This window comes from Carassius carassius, chromosome 26 (genome assembly GCF_963082965.1).
Source record: "Carassius carassius chromosome 26, fCarCar2.1, whole genome shotgun sequence".
In the NCBI taxonomy this organism is placed as follows: domain Eukaryota; kingdom Metazoa; phylum Chordata; class Actinopteri; order Cypriniformes; family Cyprinidae; genus Carassius; species Carassius carassius.
In genome coordinates, this window is record NC_081780.1 from 3615440 (window position 1) to 3624058 (window position 8619).

At 37.0% G+C, this 8619-nt stretch overlaps 1 pseudogene; it reads right to left on the reverse strand.

The window, feature by feature from the left end:
* Window positions 1-2100: 2100 nt before the first annotated feature.
* On the reverse strand, window positions 2101-8123 carry LOC132105372 (radial spoke head protein 9 homolog; annotated as a pseudogene).
* Between the last annotated feature and the right edge of the window lie 496 nt (window positions 8124-8619).

Sequence of the window (8619 nt, forward strand, 5' to 3'; positions counted from 1 at the left end):
GTGGCCCCAGTATCCAGCTGCTGGCATTGACTTGCACCCAGTACCGCAAAGCTCAATGCCAGTGAAGTCTGTTTGAATTGCAGCACTGAAAATTAACTGCTAGGAAAGGAAATGATGTGACGTGTGGCCAAGTATGGTGTCCTATACTTGGAATTTGTGATCTGCATTTAACCCAGCAGTGAATAGTGAACCAACATGCCCACACCAACCATGAACACATGCCTGGAGCAGTGGGCAGCCAATGCTGCGGTGCATGGGGAGCAGTTGGGGGTTCGGTGCCTTGCTCAAGAGTCTCACCTCAGTTGTGGTATTGAAGGTGGAGAGAGCGCTGGATATTCACTTTCCCCACCTACAACCCATGACCTTCGGGTTACAAGTCTAACTTTCTATCCATTAGGCCACGCTCTGCGCCCTGCCCTGCGCTAACTGCTAACAATGTTTAACCTAAAACACTCAAAATTTTCACTGTGACATCATTATGACTTTCAATATTTATAGGCAGCAGTTCTATACATCGCTCACTAATTAGAAAAGCTTTTGAGGATAATATGGAGTAATTAGATTTTCTCGTCTGAAAGATACAATATTAAATACTACTGGCAAATCAAACAAGTTGCTTCCATCAACACTGAACGAAACCATTTCCCTCCATTTCTTACAGTGATATTTGGCTTAAAAGTCATGCGGTTATACAATATTTTCTGCCTTTCCAAGTTCTTGGGAAATCTCCCTACTTTTTCCTAGTCCTGGCCACATTCAAGGAAACATGAGTGAAGCCGAAGGGGGGTGGCGGTCAGTATTACCACCCATTCCCAGTATCCCCCTACACCTATCTGAAGCGTCCAGATGAACCTGTTCACCTCTGGCAATTTTTGAAAGGGGATTGGTTTTTTCCACCTGATTGGTCAAGGGGAAAAGGAAGAAACTGTTACGCAGGGTGGGTAAATGCCCTCTGTTGGAGACCTGCTCTACTTTTTCAGGCAAAACAAATCAACTTAGCCTAGTGTTGCCTGAGGTTAGAGGCCATCCCTTAGAGAGAGAAATAAGGACAAATAACCTCCTTTAATGAAACAGCTGAGATGTTTCTACCACACTTAAAGTCTGGGCATGTGTCCAGTAAGTTGACTGTGCCTTCAGACTCTACTGAGAAACAACAAAGAGCCATTTGCCTTCTAAATCAGAGTCCGATAACAATATTCCCAGTGAGGAAATGCTCAAATTTACATAGTCTTTGATGAGTCATTGACTTTTGTCTTCCATCTATACACTTCAAGGTCGCATTCAACAGGAAGGTCACTCTTAATTTTGCAATAAACGCTCTTATGCAAGAGTCACAAACCATGTTTTCAGTAAATGTCAAGGCTCAAAGTGATGCTCTATGGCTTCGCTTGGGATGTTAAACAGGTCAGATTCCATCTGGTTAAGATTCAGGATCAGCAGAACAAGATATTCCTTGAGGAACTTGATGTTTAACAATCAGTAGTGGTTTGTAGCCTGTAGGAAAGCGATGGGTAATGCTTCATGAAGCATGCTTGATGAATACCTTTCAGCAAGTTTATGTCTGACTTGAATTTGTGGGGAACAACAACAGACGAATAGCTTTCTGAATAACTGTTTTGTTAGTTCACTCCCAACTGACAAACATGGCAGGCGACCCACTAAGACACACCAACATATACGAATGGGAGATTTATCGTTGTCATAGAAAATGGCAATCCAAAACGCATCTTCTCAGAAAGAAAAAAGAACAAAGGTATCATAGTTAGACCCCAGATGTCTCCTTGGCTTTAGCTCGGCCTTAGGCAGCTGTCAAATCATATCTGTCATTAACCCAGGGAAATCCAGCTACAGGGATCATGGGATGCCTTGCAGAAGGATTTTTACACCCTCCTCATGTTTCCCACCACTATTAAGACTTCCTAAATGCAATTTGCATGTCAGCATCATTTTTTGGAAAGTATGGTGGTGTTAACAGGTGTTGTTCACCTTTGAATTATAATGTCTAAAGCAAAATAAGGGTCCGACTTCATTGCAAACATTTCATTACAAGACTAGAGGGTGGGAGCTGGAGACTCCCACAGTACCTTCAGAAACAGTATTGTGACTGGAAATAAAACCACATCAAGAATAAAGCATCATGGAAGAACGGTAATGAAAGATCATTCCCTTTAATTACCTTTGGGAACATCCTCGCTCAAAGGATCTAGAAAGTCAGGGTTCAGGTGAGACATTTTCAAGATGGACTTCTTTTTCAGGTTAACCGGTTCACGAAAGTGCAGATAGTTACGCAGTTTCACAGACTCAATGGGATCTAGACCTGCGATCAAGTGTAGGGTGACCAAGACGTCCTCTTTTTCCTGGACATTTCTAAATTGCCTAAAATCTTCAGGGTTTTCCTATTGTTCTTCCTATTGTAGATAACTGACCAGTCATGGTGAGCAAGAAGGTGGGATCTTACAGAGAATGGTCAAAGCAATACAATTGCTCATACTGCACATATAATGTATGAGGACTGTGAAGAGCACATCAATTGATAAACAAAGACAAGACCCGGACATTTTTGGACTTATGGTCACCCTAATCATGTGTTCAAAATTTAAACAGATCTGACTGGGTCTGACAATTCAAATAAATGACAACATAAGGAGATGAACTGAAGACTGATTACAAGAAAGTGTCTTCAGAGAACTGAAATGGATTACATTTTACCAGGAAATGGAAACATACAAACTTTAGTTTTATACTCACACAGCTGCATCTGATTGCTGGTGGAGAACATATACAAACACTTGTGAATTGCTAAGAGTTTGGCTGTAAGCATACTGTACCTCCAAAGCTTCGGTTTGTCTGCACGTTGCCACAGAGGCTCTTATGCACCACGTGGCACTACAGGCGCATGTTTAGCGATGTTTGACACGGTCATTGCCAATCTACTTGCCTCGTTCACTTTCACCTGCAGAAACAGAGGCATGTTAACCGCTTCATAAACATTCAACAAGCCTCCTGCCATCTACCATGTTCACTCCATTATAAACCATGAATAAACAGAAAACAGAATAAATAATAACAGTTGTTTTACATCCAAACATTACCACAGACACATAAACAACATTCATTTTGTGTGTGTTTCCAATTTTTCTTGAAATGTTTAAGACTCTTTGATTGCTAAAAATTAAAGACTGGACAACAAAGCAAGATCTGTATTTTATAAAGACAAACATACTACAATTCTTAAGTGCAGATATACCAAATGAATCAAAGAAGTTGGGCTTTTGTTCATTTTCTTTCATCTACTTTCCTATTTCCAGAATGCTGCATGCTCGTTATAGTCCCATCTGTGTCATGTAACCCAAACACCCCTCCTCTCACCGTGACCCCTTCCTCTGTGGCATCGTCCCCCTCTCCCTTAATGCGCGTCTCTGTGTGCTCGTACTCATGGGATGGGTCGCCTGTGAATTGCCCCTGTGCTGCTAATGCCACATCTGCAATCATGGACTCAGAGGCTGGGGGAGCAGGTGCCAATCCATGCGGTTTAAACTGTTTAATGATCAAAACATTATACAAATTAATTTGAGACAGAACGTTTTATCACTCACTAACAAAATTAAACATATTGGTACTGATTATCAAAGTTTTAAAGTGGATTTACACAAAAATAATGAGTAATTCAAACAATAAAAGTTTATTTCATTGCAAAATAAATTTCTTATCCTGGCATATTTTGCTGAGACTAATTTAGTAAACAAGCACTTATTCAAACAAGCAAAAAGATTTCCTACCTGTACAGAGACTTTCTGTTCTTCATTTCATCCTCTCCAACTCCTTGAGCAATAAAATAGTCATATTTTAGCCCAAAATCTTTCCCCAAAACAAAACCTGGCGGAATTCATAGTTTCTCTTGAGAATGACCAGCGAGGTTTGAAGAGCGGCTCTGTGCTCACCATTACCGGTGGCTAAATCCAACGAGTAATGAAAGACTCAAAGTCCATCGCAACACTATATACTAACAAATGTTTATTCATAAAAGACTACGTTACTGCAGTAATTTGCATTTATTTTGCTTATTAGAACAAGCTAATAAGCCTCGCTCTCCGGTTACTCTGCGGTTGCTAAGGTTAACAAAATACCTAGCAGCCTGTTGTTATAGCAACTCTGTCTCTCTCTCTCAGGTGTGTGTGTGTGTGTGTGTGTGTGTGTGTGTGTGAGCATGTTTTTGTGACATATCAGGACACAACTCTTTATAATGACATGGGTATGACACAGGTATTACATATATATATATATATATATATATATATATATATATATTAATATTTTATTCCTTTTTTTAGCATTTAGGGTCATGATGATGACAAGAGATTTAATTTAGTTAGATGTCTGCACAGATGACAGTGGCTCCTCGTCTACTGAGAGAGACATGTGACACAGCTGGCAGGATGTATGTTCAGTCTGACCTAATGCCCTCTGCGTGATACCAGCAGCTTCACACGCTGTATGTGTGAACTAGTGCTGTTAACAGCATCCACAGCTGACAGAAGAAGTCAGCTGCCTGTTGAGAACACATTAGTGTGTTTATGTGTGTGACGACAGAGGCTGTGTGTGGCAGTTTAAGATGATGACAAACAGAAGTAGAGAGGGAAGTATGATTACAACTTTGCACAGGCATTAGAAAACTCATATTTCATCCCAAATGGGGGAAATATGTTCTATCTATCTATCTATCTGTTTATCTACTGTATCTATAATTATTGCATTGTGACATAATTATTTTGACAATTAACCCCAAATTTTCATTATGGTAAATGAATGAATGAATGATATTATAAGTCTTTTATTTATGCTGAATACTATTTTTTATTGTATCTGGACAGAATGATTTGCAGTTAGTATACAGTAAGTATTATTGTTAAAATACTATGCATTGTTGAAATACTAGTTGTTATAATTATTTTGAGTTACTTTTTTTTTCATTTTAGTAAATGTTTTAGTAATTTTGTGTTTGTAATTTTTGAAGCGTTTTTTTTGTTAACTGTCATGAAAATAATGTCAATGCAATAAACATTAAATGTTGTAAAGAAAGTTAAATGTTTCTCTCTCTCTCTTTATATACATATATATACACACACACATATATATAAGTACAGGAAAACGAGTGGCCATCATTACTTTAAGAAATGAAGGTCAGTCAGTCCGAAAAATTGGGAAAACTTTGAAAGTGTTCCCAAGCGCAGTCACAAAAACCATCAAGCGCTACAAAGAAACTGGCTCACATGCGGACCGCCCCAGGAAAGGAAGACCAAGAGTCACCTCTGCTGCGGAGGATAAGTTCATCCGAGTCACCAGCCTCAGAAATCGCAGGTTAACAGCAACTCAGATTAGAGACCAGGTCAATGGCACACGGAGTTCTAGCAGCAGACACATCTCTAGAACAACTGTTAAGAGGAGACTGTGTGAATCAGGCCTTCATGGTAGAATATCTGCTAGGAAACCACTGCTAAAGAAAGGCAACAAGCAGAAGAGACTTGTTTCGGTTGTTAAAGAACACAAGGAATGGACATTAGACCAGTGGAAATCTGTGCTTTGGTCTGATGAGTCCAAATTTGAGATCTTTGGTTCCAACCACTGTGTCTTTGTGCGACGCAGAAAAGGTGAACGGATGGACTCTACATGCCTGGTTCCCACCGTGAAGCATGGAGGAGGAGGTGTGATGGTGGGGAGGTGCTTTGCTGGTGACACTGTTGGGGATTTATTCAAAATTGAAGGCATACTGAACCAGCATGGCTACCACAGCATCTTGCAGCGGCATGCTATTCCATCCGGTTTGTGTTTAGTTGGACTATCATTTATTTTTCTACAGGACAATGACCCCAAACACACCTCCAGGCTGTGTAAGGGCTATTTGACCAAGAAGGAGAGTGATGGGGTGCTGCGCCAGATGACCTGGCCTCCACAGTCACCGGACCTGAACCCAATCGAGATGGTTTAGGGGTGAGCTGGACCGCAGACAGAAGGCAAAAGGGCCAACAAGTGCTAAGCATCTCTCGGGGAACTCCTTCAAGACTGTTGGAAGACCATTTCAGGTGACTACCTCTTGAAGCTCATCAAGAGAATGCCAAGAGTGTGCAAAGCAGTAATCAAAGCAAAAGGTGGCTACTTTGAAGAACTTACAATATGAAATATTTTCAGTTGTTTCACACTTTTTTGTTATGTATATAATTCCACATGTGTTAATTCATAGTTTTGATGCCTTCAGTGTGAATCTACAACTTTCATAGTCATGAAAATAAAGAAAACTCTTTGAATTATAAGGTGTGTTCAAACTTTTTGTCTGTACTATACAGTACAGACCAAAAGTTTGGAAACATTACTATTTTTAATGTTTTTGAAAGAAGTTTCTTCTGCTCATCAAGCCTGCATTTATTTGATCAAAAATACAGAAAAAACAGTAATATTGTGAAATATTATTACAACTTAAAATAATAGTTTTCTATTTGAATATACTTAAAAAAAAATATTTATTCCTGTGATGCAAAGCTGAATTTTCAGCATCATTACTCCAGCCTTCAGTGTCACATGTAACATCCAGTCTATCACATGATCATTTAGAAATCATTCTAATATTCTGATTGATTATGAGTGTTGGAAAAAGTTCTGCTGTCTAATATATTTGATGAATAAAAGGTTAAAAAGAACTGCATTTATTCAAAATAAAAAACAATTTCTAATAATATATATTCTAATAATATATTTTCTTTACTATCACTTTTTATCAATTTAACACATCCTTGCTGAATAAAAGTATTGATTTTATAAATTAAAAAAAGAAAGAAAAGAAATTACTGACCCCAAATTACGGACCAGTAGTGTATATTGTTATTACAAAATATTTATATTTTAAAAACATAGCTTTTTTTTTTTTTTTTTTACTTTTTATTCATCAAAGTATCCTTAAAAAGTATCACATGTTCTGAAAAAATATTAAGCAGCAGAACTGTTTCTAACTTTGATAATGAATCATCATATTAGAATGATTTCTAAAGGATCATGTGATAATGATCCTAAAAATTCAGCTTTGCATCACAGAAATAAATGATAATTTAAAGTATAATAAATTTAAAAACAATTATTTTAAATTGTAATAATATATAACAATTTTACATTTTTTTTCTGTATTTTTGATCAAATAAATGCAGGCTTGATGAGCAGAAGAAACTTCTTTCAAAAACATTAAAAATAGTAGTTTTTCCAAACTTTTGGTCTGTACTGTATATATATCACACACACACACACACACACACACACACACACACACATACACATACACATATATATATATATATATATATATATACAATTTCATTCCAAAATCAAAAGAAAAGAATATATATATATATATATATATATATATATATATATATATATATATATATATATATATATATATATATATATATATATATATATATATATATATAATATTTTCTTTTCTTTTGATTTTGGGATGAAATTGTAAGCATCATGCATGGTGATTTCTAACATCTTATATTTAAGGAACTTTCTTTCTTTCTTTCTTTCTTTTTCTTTCAATGGTTCCTTTATTGGCATTGATGGTTCAATGAATTACCTCCATTAAAACTTTCCATTGCACAAATAGAGGTCTTGGGTTTTGAAAACCCCTATGTAACCTTTATTTTTAAGAGCATATGTCTACAGCATAAGCTTTTTCCTGCATGGTCAAACCAAGCAGCATCCGTTACAGGTGTCAAGTGCTTAGCACTGCAGCGCTCTTAAAGCAGGTCCCTGTGAGCGCTAGCAGGCTCATGTGTCTGCACTGCTGTGGGATGTGCTTCAGTGCTGTCGAGGAGCAGTTAGCCACAAGGACTCTGTTGAGTTAGCAGCTCACGGGATCAACGCGAACACAGACGGCCGGCCGGCCTCATTCACAGGAGATTAGTGGCCACAACATCACACCCGACTCTGGCTATAACTCACAAAGCCTCTGAACCAGAGGAAGGAGAGCATGAGGAGGAGAGAAAGAGGGCAGGAAGGAAGTAATGCTGTCTGTATTTCACATATTTGGACAGATTTGTCTCATGCTTGTCTCGGCTGGTAGAACTCAACATGACTTATTGAGAAAAAACAAAAGGCCTTATTGGCGCACTAACTTATGTTTAGGTTTTCACTGCTTGACCCAACTTTGACATATACAGTGTTGGGTATAATGCATTATTAATTAATAATAATAATTTAATTACTTTTCCCATGAATAAGTAAGGGATTATTCTTATTTTTTTCTGTAATTTGATTACAGTTATGCGATTAAATACTTTATAGACTATAGAACAATTCTATATAAAAAATATTGGATTTAACATCAAAATTTAACATCTACTATTACAAAGTATGCATTTCATTATTTTATTTATTTAATATGCTTTTGTCATTTTTATTAGTTTTTTTTTTTTTTTTTAATAGGTAAGCTTATATTCGGTTAGTTGCCAAGGCATAATTTCTCATTTTTGTTTATGCTTTTTAAATTAAAATAGATTTTTTAAATTGAATATTTTTTATTATTTGGTTTTATTTCAGTTAACAAAAAACTATTTTGACAAAATCAAA